Source organism: Piliocolobus tephrosceles, chromosome 13 (assembly GCF_002776525.5).
Source record: "Piliocolobus tephrosceles isolate RC106 chromosome 13, ASM277652v3, whole genome shotgun sequence".
Taxonomy (NCBI): domain Eukaryota; kingdom Metazoa; phylum Chordata; class Mammalia; order Primates; family Cercopithecidae; genus Piliocolobus; species Piliocolobus tephrosceles.
In genome coordinates, this window is record NC_045446.1 from 80,884,482 (window position 1) to 80,897,553 (window position 13,072).

The 13,072-nt window shown below is 35.6% G+C and overlaps 1 pseudogene across 1 annotated transcript; it reads right to left on the reverse strand.

Annotated features, from left to right (window-relative positions):
• Window positions 1-5,098: 5,098 nt before the first annotated feature.
• LOC111532243 lies at window positions 5,099-6,779 on the reverse strand (annotated as a pseudogene). The gene has a single exon (XR_002728490.2). The product of XR_002728490.2 is annotated as an elongation factor 1-alpha 1 pseudogene (transcript).
• Window positions 6,780-13,072: the final 6,293 nt, after the last annotated feature.

The following is a 13,072-nucleotide window of genomic DNA, read 5'->3' on the forward strand; positions in this document are numbered from 1 at the left end:
AAACGGATAAAATATGAATACACCAATAATGAGTAAAGAGATTAAGTCAGTAATAAAAAGTCTCATCAATAAGCCTAAGGGCTGGGCATGGTGGCTCGTGCCTGTAATCCCAGCACTTTGGGAGGCTGAGGCGGGCACATCACGAGGTCAGGAGTTCGAGACCATCCTGGCTAACACAGTGAAACCCCATCTCTATTAAAAATACAAAAAAATCAGCGGAGCGTGGTGGCAGGCGCCAGTAGTCCCAGCTACTTGGGAGGCTGAGGCGGGAGAAAGGCGTGAACCCAGGAGAGGGAGCTTGCCATGAGCCGAGATCGCGCTACTGCAATGCAGCTTGGGACACAGAGCAAGACTCTATCTCAAAAGAAAAAAAAAAAAAAAAAAATCCTAAGATCTAATGACCTCACAATTGAATTCTGCCAAACGTTTACAGAATAACAGTCCTTCACAAATTCTGCCAACAGATTAAAAAGGAGGGAATATTTTCTTTCTCTCTCTTTTTTTTTTTTTTTTTTTTTTTTTTTAGATGGAGCCTCGCTCCTGTCACCTAGGCTGGAGTGCAATGGCCCGTTAACGGCTCACTGCAACCTCTGCCTTCCAGGTTCAAGCGATTCTCCTGCCTCAGCCTCCTGAGTAGCTGAGATTACAGATGCCAGCCACCACGCTCGGCTAATTTTTTATTTTTAGTAGAGATGGGGTTTCACCATGTTGGCCAGACTAGAGGAGAGAATACTTTCAAACTCTTTTAAGAGGCAAGCATTATCCTGATACCAAAGCCAGGCAAGGACAATACAATAAAGAAAAAATGCAGAACAATATCTTTGAAGAACATAGATGAAAAACTTGTTTTTTTTATGGAAAACATTTTATTTTATATAATTTTATGTTATCATTAATACAAATACAGGCAAATTTTTAAATAAAATTATTTGTTATGTATTTTTTGAATCTTTGTTTTTGTTCATTATCACAAAACTCTGACACTTCAGTGTTTTTCCTTCAAAATTCACAATTCTTTTGAAATAAATTTGAGTTAGTGAGAGAAAGGGTACATATTTTATTTGAATTTTAGCTAAACCATGTAATTAATCATTCTAACATTTTACTTATTCAAAAATATTGATGTCTCTAAAAGTTAACAAGCCATGAAATTGAAGACATTTAGAAGTTTACTAACACTTCAAAAAATTCTTCTGAAATATGGGTTTATAGGAGTCACTGATTGAAATAAGCATGAGTATTTATAGGTTTATTACTATTAATTGAAAAATGTATTTGATGCTTCAAGATACAATGTGCATTTTTTGAGTAACTTATATCTGTTAATCTTATGTGTATATAAAATAAACATATGAATCTTAGTTATTTCTATTACTACTAAAATCTGTGGATATTTTCATTTGGTTCTGTATCATTATCTTTGGCAGAGAGAATTCTTAAGTGCAGGCACCCTACACAGTTTCTATTCTTTTTATTTTACCTTTAATAAAATTAATTAATTAGTTAGTTTTTTTTAGAGATGGGGTCTTGCTATGTTGCCCAGGTTGGTCCTGAACATCTGGGCTCAAGAAAAACTTAACAGTATGCTAGTAGACTGAATTCAACATGATCTAGTGTGATTCATTCCTGCAAGAATGGTTCAACATAGGCAAATTAATAGATGTGACACATATATTAACATAGTGAAGGACAAAAACACATAATCATGTAATTTGATGCAGAAAATGATTTTGACAAAATTCAACATCATTTTATAATAAAAACTCAACAAATTAGATATAGACGAAATGTACCTCAACACAATAAAGGTCATATTTGAGAAACTCACAGCTACCGTTATACTCAACAGTAAAATGTTGAAATCCTTTCCACTAACATCCAGAAAAAGACAAGCATGTCCACTCTTATCACTTCCATTCAACATAGTATTGGAAGTCCTTACCACAGCAATTAGGCTACAGAAAGAAAGAAAGCCACCTAGGCTAGGCGCGGTGGCTCATGCCTGTAATCCCAGCACTTTGGGAAGTCGAGGTGGGCAGCTCACGAGGTCAGGAGATCGAGACCATCCGGGCTAACATGGTGAAACTTTGTCTCTACTAAAAATACGAAAATAAATAAATAAATAAATAAATAAATAAATAAATAAATAAATAGCTGGGCATTGTGGAGGGCGCCTGTAGTCCCAGCTACTCGGGAGGCTGAGGCAGGAGAATGGAGTGAATCCGGCAGGCGGAGTTTGCAGTGAGCAGAGATCCTGCTACTGCACTCCAGCCTGGGTTAGAGTGAGACCCTGTTTCCAAAAAAAAAAAAAAAAAAAAAAAAGAAAGAAAGAAAGAAAAAGCAATAAAGGCATCTAAAAATGGAAGAAAGAAGTGAAATTCTTACTGTTTGCCAATGATGAGATTTTATATATAGAAAACTCTCAAAGATTCCATCCATACAAAAAAATTGTTAGAAGTAAATACATTGAGGTTACAGGATAATATAAAATTAACATGTAAAAATCAGAATTTCTATATAACAGGTTTTCTGAAAAAGATATCAAAAGAGACATCCTATTTATAATAGCTATAAAAACTAAAATACTTAGAAATAAATTTAACCAAGTAAATGAAAAACATGCATATTGAAAAGTTTAGAAAGTTAGTGAAATAAATTGAAGAAAACAATGGAAAGATATCTTGTGTCTATACTGGAAGAGTTAATGTTAAAATGTCCATATTACCCAAAGTGATCTACATATTCAATGCAGTCACTATCAAAATTCCAATGTCATTTTTCATAAAAATAGAAAACAAATCCTACAATTCATGTGGAACAACAAAATAAGCTAAAATAGTCAACGCAACCATGAGTAAAAAGAATAAAGCTGGAAGTATCATACTACTTGATTTCAAACTATAATACAAAGTAATATTAATTAAAACAGCAATATACTGGTATAAAAGTAGACATATTGATTAATGGAGCAAAATAGAAAGCCTAGAAATAGACTGAACATAAAGAGTCATCTGACTTTAAACAAAGGTACCAAGAATACACACAGAAAAGGGCAATATCTTCAATAAATGATTTTGAGAAAACTGGATATTCACACACAGAAAAATAAAATTGAACCCTTATCTCAAACCATACACAAAAATCAATTCAAAATGGATTATAAAGACTTTTAAAAAGATGTGAAATGGCAAAACTACTAGAGAAAAACTTAGGGGGAAACTACACAACGGTGGTCTAGGCAATGATTTTCTGAATTTGACTCCAAAACACTGGTAAACAAAGCAAAAATAGATAAATGGGATTAAAACAAAATAAAAAGCTTTTGCACAACAAATAAAACAACTAATTCAAGAAACAACCTATGGATTGGGAGAAAATATTTGTAAGCTATAGATCTGATAAGAGGTCAATATCCAAAACATATAAGATTATCAAACTACTCAATAAAAAGAAAACAAATAATCATATTAAAAATTGTCAAGGAAAGTGGACAGAATAGATATTACTCAAAAGAAGACATTCAGATGTCAAGAGATATATGAAGAAGGCTCAATATTATTAATCATTAAAGAAATGCAAATTAATTATGCTATTCCTGATGAGATACCATCTCACAACTTTCAGAATGGCTATTATCAAAAGGATGAACAATAACAAGTGTTGGTAAGATGTGATGAAAAGGAAACTGTTGTAAATTATTGGTGGAAATGTAAATTAGTGCAGCCATTATAAAAAACTGTACGGAAGCTCATCAAAAAACTGAAAATGAATTATCATATGATCCAGCACTCCTACTTCTGGGCAGTGACTCCAAACATTTGAAATCACTGTGTCAAAGATACATCTGCACTCCCAGGTTCACTGCAGCACTATTTGCAATAGACACGTTATGGAGTCAACTAAGTGTCCATCTACAGAAGAATGAACACAGAAAATATGGTATTTGTACATAATGAAATTTTATTTGACCTTAAAATAGAATGTATTTCTGTCACTTGTGATAACATGAATGGAACTGGTAACCATTATTCTAAGTGAAGTAATCCAGGCACAGAAAGACAAATCCTACATGTTCTCACTTAATTAAATCTACAGTGATTTAATTTATAGCAGCAGAGAGTAGAATAGTGCTTATAAGAGGCTGAGGGGCGGGGTAAATGGAAAGATGATGATTAAAGGAGATAAAGCCTCATTTAGACGAGAATAATAGGGTGTGTTTTTTTTGTTTGTTTGTTTGTTTTTTTTTTTTTTTGAGATCTGTTGCACAGGGTAATGAATGTAGTTGGTCCTCTGTATCTGTGAGCTCCATTTATGGAATCAGCCAATCATGGATCGAATGTATTTTGGTGAAAAAAGCAACAAAATGTAAGAGTACAACAATAACAAACAATAGAAACGTTAAAATATAGTGTAACAACTATTTGTATAGCATTTACATTGTATTAGATATTGTAAATAATCTTAAAATAATTTAAAGCATATGGAAGGATTTACATAAGTTATATGCAAATACTATACCTTTTTATACAAGGAATTTGGGCATCCATAGATTTTGATATCTGTCAGGGATCCTAGAGCCAATGCCCTTCAGCAAATTCTCAATTTTTCATGGTATTTAAGATCCACAACACTGGCCAGTACAGTGTCCCATTTCTTTGACTGAGTGTAATAATACAAAGAATGTAAAATAGAAAAGAGTAAACATTGACTTTAAATTCAAAGAACCATGATTATGTTCTACAATGACATTAAACCTACTTTGGGCACTAGGAATTCAAAACTCACTAATCCAAGGTTTGTGCTGATAGGAAATCAAAACTCTTTCTGTGTTTTATTTGGTATAATAGGTGAAAGAGAGCACCTCCAAATTCATCTGTCATTGGGAAGCCTGTATATAATGCCTATGGGAGAAATGGCAACACATTCTAGCCACCAATTTAAATTTTTTGCCAAATAATATATGACAACACTTAATCATGTAGGGACTTGTTTTCCCTTACTCTTAGTACTGTAACCAAATTTTTCATTGACCAATCATCTTTCATTCAGATGGACTGCACCTGATAATAGGGCATGAGGTAATTTTTTTTTTCTCATTAAACTTTTTTAATGGGTCTCAAAATTCTGTGACAAATTTTTGGTCAAGTTGTTTCCATTAAAAAGTAGTGATTTTAAAAACTAATAACTGAAAACTGCCACACTCAAAAAAGAAAACCAAAGTGGTCCACAAAACATTCTCCTTTCCTTCTGAAGGTTTTACCATGCATTGTTATCATTAACCAGTCTTTTACTACTAAACTTAAATGGACAATTGAAACAAACAGTTCTGAGACTGTTCTTCCACCACTGATTAAGAGTGGGGTGGCAGGTATTAGGGATAATATTCATTTAGCCTTCTGAGCTTTCTGGGCAGACTTGGTGACCTTGCCAGCTCCAGCAGCCTTCTTGTCCACTGCTTTGATGACACCCACTGCAACTGTCTGCTTCATATCACGAACAGCAAAGCGACCCAAAGGTGGATAGTCTGAGAAGCTCTCAACACACATAGGCTTGCCAGGAACCATATCAATAATGGCAGCATCACCAGACTTCAAGAATTTAGGGCCATCTTCCAGTTTTTTACCAGAGCAGCGATCAATCTTTTCCTTCAGCTCAGCAAACTTGCATGCAATGTGAGCCGTGTGGCAATCCAATACAGGGGCATAGCCAGCACTTATTTGGCCTGGATGGTTCAGGATAATCACCTGAGCAGTGAAGCCAGCTGCTTCCATTGGTGGGTCATTTTTGCTATCACCAGCAACGTTGCCACGATGAACATCCTTGTCAGACACATTCTTGACATTGAAGCCCACACTGTCCCCAGGAAGAGCTTCACTCAAAGCTTCATGGTGCATTTCGACAGATTTTACTTCAGTTGTAACGTTGACTGGAGCAAAGGTGACCAACACACCGGGTTTGAGAACAACAGTCTCCACTTGGCCAACAGGAACAGTACCAATACCACCAATTTTGTAGACATCCTGGAGAGGCAGGTGCAAGGGCTTGTCAGTTGGATGAGTTGGTGGTAGGATGCAGTCCAGAGCCTCAAGCAGCATGGTTCCACTGGCACTGCCATCCTTACGGGTGATCTTCCATCCCTTGAACCAAGGCATGTTAGCACTTGGCTCCAGCATGTTGTCACCATTCCAACCAGAAATTGGCACGAATGCTACTGTGTTGGGGTTGTAGCCAATTTTCTTAATGTAAGTGCTGACTTCCTTGACAATTTCCTCATATCTCTTCTGGCTGTAGGGTGGCTCACTGGAATCCATTTTGTTAACACCAACAATTAGTTGTTTCACATCTAACGTGTAAGCCAGAAGAGCATGCTCTTGGGTCTGCCCATTCTTGGAGATACCAGCTTCAAATTCAGCAACACCAGCAGCAACAATCAGGACAGCACAGTCAGCCTGAGATGTCCCTGTAATCATGTTTTTGATGAAGGCTCTGTGTCGTGGGGCATCAATGATAGTCACATAATACTTGCTGGTCTCAAATTTCCACAAGGAGATATCAATGGTGATACTACATTCCCGCTCAGCTTTCAGTTTATCCAAGACCCAGGCATACTTGATGGAGCCCTTTCCCATCTCAGCAGCCTCCTTCTCAAATTTTTCAATGGTTCTTTTGTCGATGCCACTGCATTTGTAGATCAGATGGCCAGTAGTGGTGGACTTGCCCGAATTTACGTGTCCAATGATGACAATGTTGATATGAGTCTTTTCCTTTCCCATTTTGGCTTTCAGGGGTAGTTTTCACGACACCTGTATCTGGTGGCAAACCCATTGCGAAAAAGGGAATGAGGTAATTTTATGGGTATTATACATGTTATGAATTTCACGGGTATTAACTGTTTGTGGCATTTCTTTCTCTTTTTTTCTCCTTTCCTCTATTTGTGGAATTTCTTATTTTCCCCCCAGCTTTATTGAGGTATCATTTACAAATAAAATGTTGTGAGTTTATGGTATACACCATGATGATTTTTATATTCCTACATAGTGTAAAATGATTACCACAATTAAGTTAGTAAACACATCCATAACTTCACATAATTATCAGTCCTTTGTGATGAGAACATTTAAAAGTCTAACATGTCAGCAACTTTTAAGTATGTGATTCAGTATTCTTAACTATAGTTATCATGGCGTATTTTAGATTCTCAGACATTATTCATCTTATAAGTGAAAATTTATATCCTTTGACCAAAATATAACTGTTCTTCCCAAACACAAGCCTCTGGTGAGAAACATTCTACTCTGTTTCTATGAGTTAGACTTTTTTAGAGTCCACATATAAGTGAGATCATGTAGTATTTTTATTTCTCTAACTAATTTCACTTAGAATAATGTGTTCAGTGAATCTCCATACTTATTCATGTTTGTTGCAAATGGTTGGATTTATTTTTCTTAACTGAATAACAATCACACACATGTGTGCATATATATGTATATATATGTGTGTATATGTGTGTGTATATATACACACACATACATATACATTACATATGTTTTATTTTCTTTATCCACTCATCCATTGACAGACACCTAAGTTGTTTTCATGTCTTGGCTATACTGAACAATGCTGTAATCTACATGAGAGTGCAGATATCTCTTCACAATTGTTATTTATTTCCTTTAGATATATACTTACAAGTTGAATTGGTAGATCACATGGTAGTTCTGTTTTTTTAATTTTTTAAGAAATCGTCATACAGTTTTCTACAATAGCTGCATATTATATTTCCACCAACAGTGCACAAGGGTACCTTTTTCTTCACATCCTCACTTTTATCTCTTGACTTTTTAATAATTTGCATGCACATAGGTGTGAAGTAATAATTCAGTGTTGTTTTAATTCACAATTCCTTGATAAGTCACAATAATAAGGAAATCTTCTTGTACCTGTTGACTATTTGTAGGTCTTTTTTAGAAAAAAAATGCCTATTCAGGTAGTTTGCTCTTCTTTTAACTGGATCACCTGTTTTTCTGCATTTGAGTTGGATGAGTTGTTTATATATTTGGGATATTAAGAGTTTATTAGATATGTGATTTGCAAATATTTCTTTCCATGCACAGTAGTGAAAAACTGAACACTTTGCCTGTAAAGTCCAGAATAAAGCAAGGACACTCACTCTCACCCTTATAATCTACACAGTACTGGAAGTCCTAGCCAAAACAATTAGGCAAGCAAAAAAAAAAAAAAAAAAAAATTAAAGAACTCCATATTGCAAAGAAAGAAGCAAAATTGCTTCTGTTTGCAGATGATATAATCTTACATATTTTAATGTATTCTAAAGAATACATTTAAAAGTCTGTTAAAATGAACAAATTTAGTAAAGTTGCAAGACATAAAATGTTTCATTTCTATACAGTAACAATTAACTATTTGAAAAAGCAATTAATAGAAGATTACTATTTATAATAGCATCAAAAATAATAAAATACGGCCGGACGCGGTGGCTCAAGCCTGTAATCCTAGCACTTTGGGAGGCCGAGACGGGCGGATCACAAGGTCAGGAGATCGAGACCACCCTGGCTAATACGGTAAAACCCCGTCTCTACTAAAGAATACAAAAAACTAGCCCGGCGACGAGGCGGGCGCCTGTAGTCCCAGCTACTTGGGAGGCGGAGGCAGGAGAGTGGAGTAAACCTGGGAGGGGGAGCTTGCAGTGAGCTGAGATCCAGCCACCGCACTCCAGCTTGGGCGACAGAGCCAGACTCCGTCTCAAAATAAATAAATAAATAAATAAATAAATAAATAAATAAATAAATAAATAAATAAATAAAATAAAGTAAAATACTTAGGAATAAATTTAGTGAAAGACATAAAAGAGTTGTAAGTGAAATCTAAACAATATTAATAAAATAAATGGAAGAAGAAACAAATAAATTGAAAGATATCTCTTTATGGACTAGAAGAATTAATATTGCTAAAATGCCTGAATCACCCAAAGTCTTCAATAGATGCAGTACAATTCCTATAAAAGTTACAATGGCATTTTTTACAGAAACAGAAAAAGAATCCTAAAAATTTGTATGGAAACACAAAAGACTTCAAATAGCCAAAGCCATCTTGAGAAAGAGCAAAGCTGGGAGCATCACATTACCTGATTTCCAAATACATACAAAGCTATCAAAATCAAACATTATGGTGCTGGCATAAAAAATCTTTGCATATACACTCAACTAATATTTAAAGAAGGTGCTGAGAATACACAATGAGAAAAATATATAGTCTCTTCAATAAGTGGTGTTGGGAAAACTGGATATCCAGAAACAATCCAACCAACCAAAGAACTGAAATTGTATCCTATCTTAAACCCTTCATAAAAATTAACTCCAAATGGAGTAAAGAATTAATGTAAGTTCTGATACATGAAATTTGTAGACTAAATATCAGGAATAAGCCTCTTGACATTGTCTTGGTTGAGACATTTTTCAGGTTCAAATTACTTGGAAATCTTTTATTTATTTATATATATATTTATTTATTTATTTATTTATTTATTCATTCATTCATTCATTCAATTTTAAGTTTTGAGATACATGTGCAAGATGTGTAGGTTTCTAACATAGGTAAACATATGCCATGGTGGTTTGCTGCACCCATCAACCCATTGCGTATATATTAAGCCCTGCATGCATTAGCCATTTAGTTTGATGTTCTCCCTCCCTCTGCTTCTCTGACAGGGCCCAGTGTGTGTTATTCCCCTCTCTGTGTCCATGTGTTCTCATTGTTCAAGTCTCACTTACAAATGAGAGCATGCAGTATCTGGTTTTCTGTTTCTGTGTTAATTTGCTGAGGATAATGGCTCCCAACTCCATTCTTGTCCCTGCAAAGGATATGATCTTGTACCTTTCAGTGGCTGTATAAGTATTCCATGGTGTATATGTATCACATTTTCTTTATCCAGTCTATTATTGATGGGCATTCAGGTTAATTTCATGTCTTTGCTATTGTGAATAATGCTGCAATGAACATACGCAGGCATGTATCTTTATAACAGAATGATTTATATTCCTTTGGGTATATGCACAGTAACGTGATTGCCGGGTCAAATGGTATTTCTGACTCTAGGTCTTTGAGTAATTTCCACACTGTCTTTCACAATGGTTGATCTAATTTACGTTTCTACCAACTGTCTAAAAGTGTTCCTATTTCTCCACAGCCTCACCAGCATCTGTTATTTCTTGACTTTTGAATCATCACTATTCTGACTGGTGTGCGATGGCATCCCACTGTGGTTTTGATCTGCATTTGTGGTTGTTGTTGTTTTTTTTTTTTTTTTTTCCTGAGACGGAGTCTTGCTCTATCACCCAGGCTGGAGTGCAGTGGCACTATCTCGGGTCACTGCAAGCTCCTCCTCCCAGGTTCACGCCATTCTCCTGCCTCAGCCTCCCTAGTAGCTGGGACTACAGGTGCCCACCACCATGCCTCGCTAATTTTTTGTATTTTTAGTAGAGACGGGGTTTCACCATGTTAGCCAGGATGATCTCAATCTCCTGACCTTGTGATCCACCCACCTTGGCCTCCCAAAACGCTGGGATTACAGGTGTGAGCCACCACACCTGGCCTGATTTGCATTTCTTTAATAATCAGTGATGTTGAGTTTTTTTTTTTTTTTTTTCAGTGTGTTTGTTGGCCACATAAATGTATTCTTTTGAGAAGTGTCTGTTCATGTCCTTTGCCCACTTTTTAATGGGTATGTTTTTCTCTTATAGATTTATTAAAGTTCCTTGTAGATTCTAGATATTAGACCTCTGTCAGATGGATTGCAAAAATTTTCTCCCATTCTGTAGGTTGCCTGTTCACTCTGATGATAGTTTATTTTCTTTTTTGAAATGGAGTCTCGCTCTGTTGTCTAAGCTGGAGTGCAGAGTGGTGTGATCTTGGCTCACTGCAACCTCTGCCTCCCAGGTTCAAGCAATTCTCCTGCCTCAGACTCCTGAGTAGCTGAGATTACAGGTGCATGTAACCAACTCCAGGCTAATTTTTGTGTTTTTAGTAGAGGTGGGGTTTCACCATTTTGGCCAGACTGGACTCAAACTCCTGACTTCAAGTGATCCTCCCACCTCGGCCTTCCAAAATGCTAGGATTACAGGCATGAGCCACCATATCCAGCAGATGATAACTTCTTTTGTTGTGCAGAAGTTTTTAATTAGATCTCATTTGTCAATTTTGGCTTTTGTTGCAATCGCTTTTGACACTTTTCATCATGAAATATTTGCCTGTGCCTATGTCCTGAATGGTATTGCCTAGATTTTCTTCCAGGGTTTTTATAGTTTTGGGTTTTACATTTAAGTCTTTAATCCATCTTGAATTAATTTTTGTATGAGGTATAAGGAAGCTGTCCAGTTTCAATTTTCTGCATATGGCTATCCAGCTTTCCCAGTGCTACTTATTAAATAGAGAATATTTTCCTCATTGCTTGCTTTTGTCAGATTTGTTGAAGATCAGATAGTTGTAGATGTGCAGTCTTATTTCTGAGACTTCTATTCTGTTCCATTGGTCTATGCCTCTGTTTTTATACCAGTACCATGCTGTTTGGGTTACCATAGCCTTGTAGTATAGTTTGACGTCGGGTAGTGAAATGCCTTCAGGTTTGTTCTTCTTGCTTAGGATTGTCTTGGCTATATGGGCCCATCTTTGGTTCCATATGAATTTTAAAATATGTTTTTCTAATTCTCTGAAGAATGTCAATTAGCACTGAATCTATGAATTACTTTTTGCAGTATAGCCATTTTCACAATATTGATTCTTCATATCCACAAGCATGGAATGTTTTTCCATTAGTTTGTGTCCTCTCACATTTCCTTGAGCAGTGGTTTATAGTTCTCCTTGAAGAGGTCCTTCATTTTCCTCGTTAGCTTTATTCCTAGGTATTTGTTCCTCTTTGCAGCCACTGTGAAAGGGAGTTTATTTGTGATTTTGCTCACTGCTTTTATTATTGATAAAAATCAGTAATATTGATGTATAGGAATGTTTGCGATTGTTGCACATTGATATTGTATCCTGAGTCTTTGCTGAAGTTGCTTATCAGCTTAAGAAGCTTTTGGGTTTAGATGGGGTTTTATGGATATTGGATCATATCATCAGTGAACAGGGACAGTTATTTGAGATTATTTAAACCTCATACATTTAAATGTACATTTCTTTCCCCAAATTTGAGAAGTTTTTGGCTACTATTTGTTTATATAAATTATGTGTCCCTTTCTGTTACTCATTTGAGATTTTCATAATGCACACATTATTTTGCTTAATAATGTCCCATACATAGGCCTTACTCACTCCTTTTCATTCTTTTCTTCTTTTAGCTCCTCTGACAGGGTAATTTTAAATAACCTCTTTTCAACTTTAACAATAATTTCTTCTGCTTCATTGAGTCTTCTTGTAAATCTATTAAATTATTTAATTCATTCTTGTATTCTTCAACTTTCATATTTCTAAGTGATTTTTAAAAAATTCAGTGTTTTCTGGTTTTTGCTGAATTTCTCATTTTGTTCACAAATTGTTTCCTTAATTTTATTAAATTGTCTATCTCTGTTTTCTTGCAGCACACTAAAGAGGATTTTTCTAAATTGTCTGTAAGTCAGTTCACAGATCTTCATTTATTTTATTTATTTATTTTTGAGACAGGGTATTGCTCTGTCACCTGGGTTGGAGTGTAATAGCATAATCTCGACTCACTGCAACCTCTGAATCCTGGGGTCAAGCAATTCTCGTGCCTCAGCCTCCTGAGTATCTGGGATTACAGGTGCACACCATCACACCTGGCTTATTTTTATATTTTTAGTAGAGATGGGGTTTCCCCATGTTGGTCAGTCTGGTCTCAAACACCTAACCTCAAGTGATCCACCTGCCTTAGCCTCCCAAAGTGCTAGGATTATAGGCATGAGCCATCACACTTGACCCAATCTTCATTTCTTTAGTGTCTGTTATTGGAACTCTGTTAGTTTTCTTTGGAGGTTTTTTACTTCCTTGGTTATTTATGAAAGTTATATATTTGTTTTGATTTCTGTGTATTTGAGAAAGT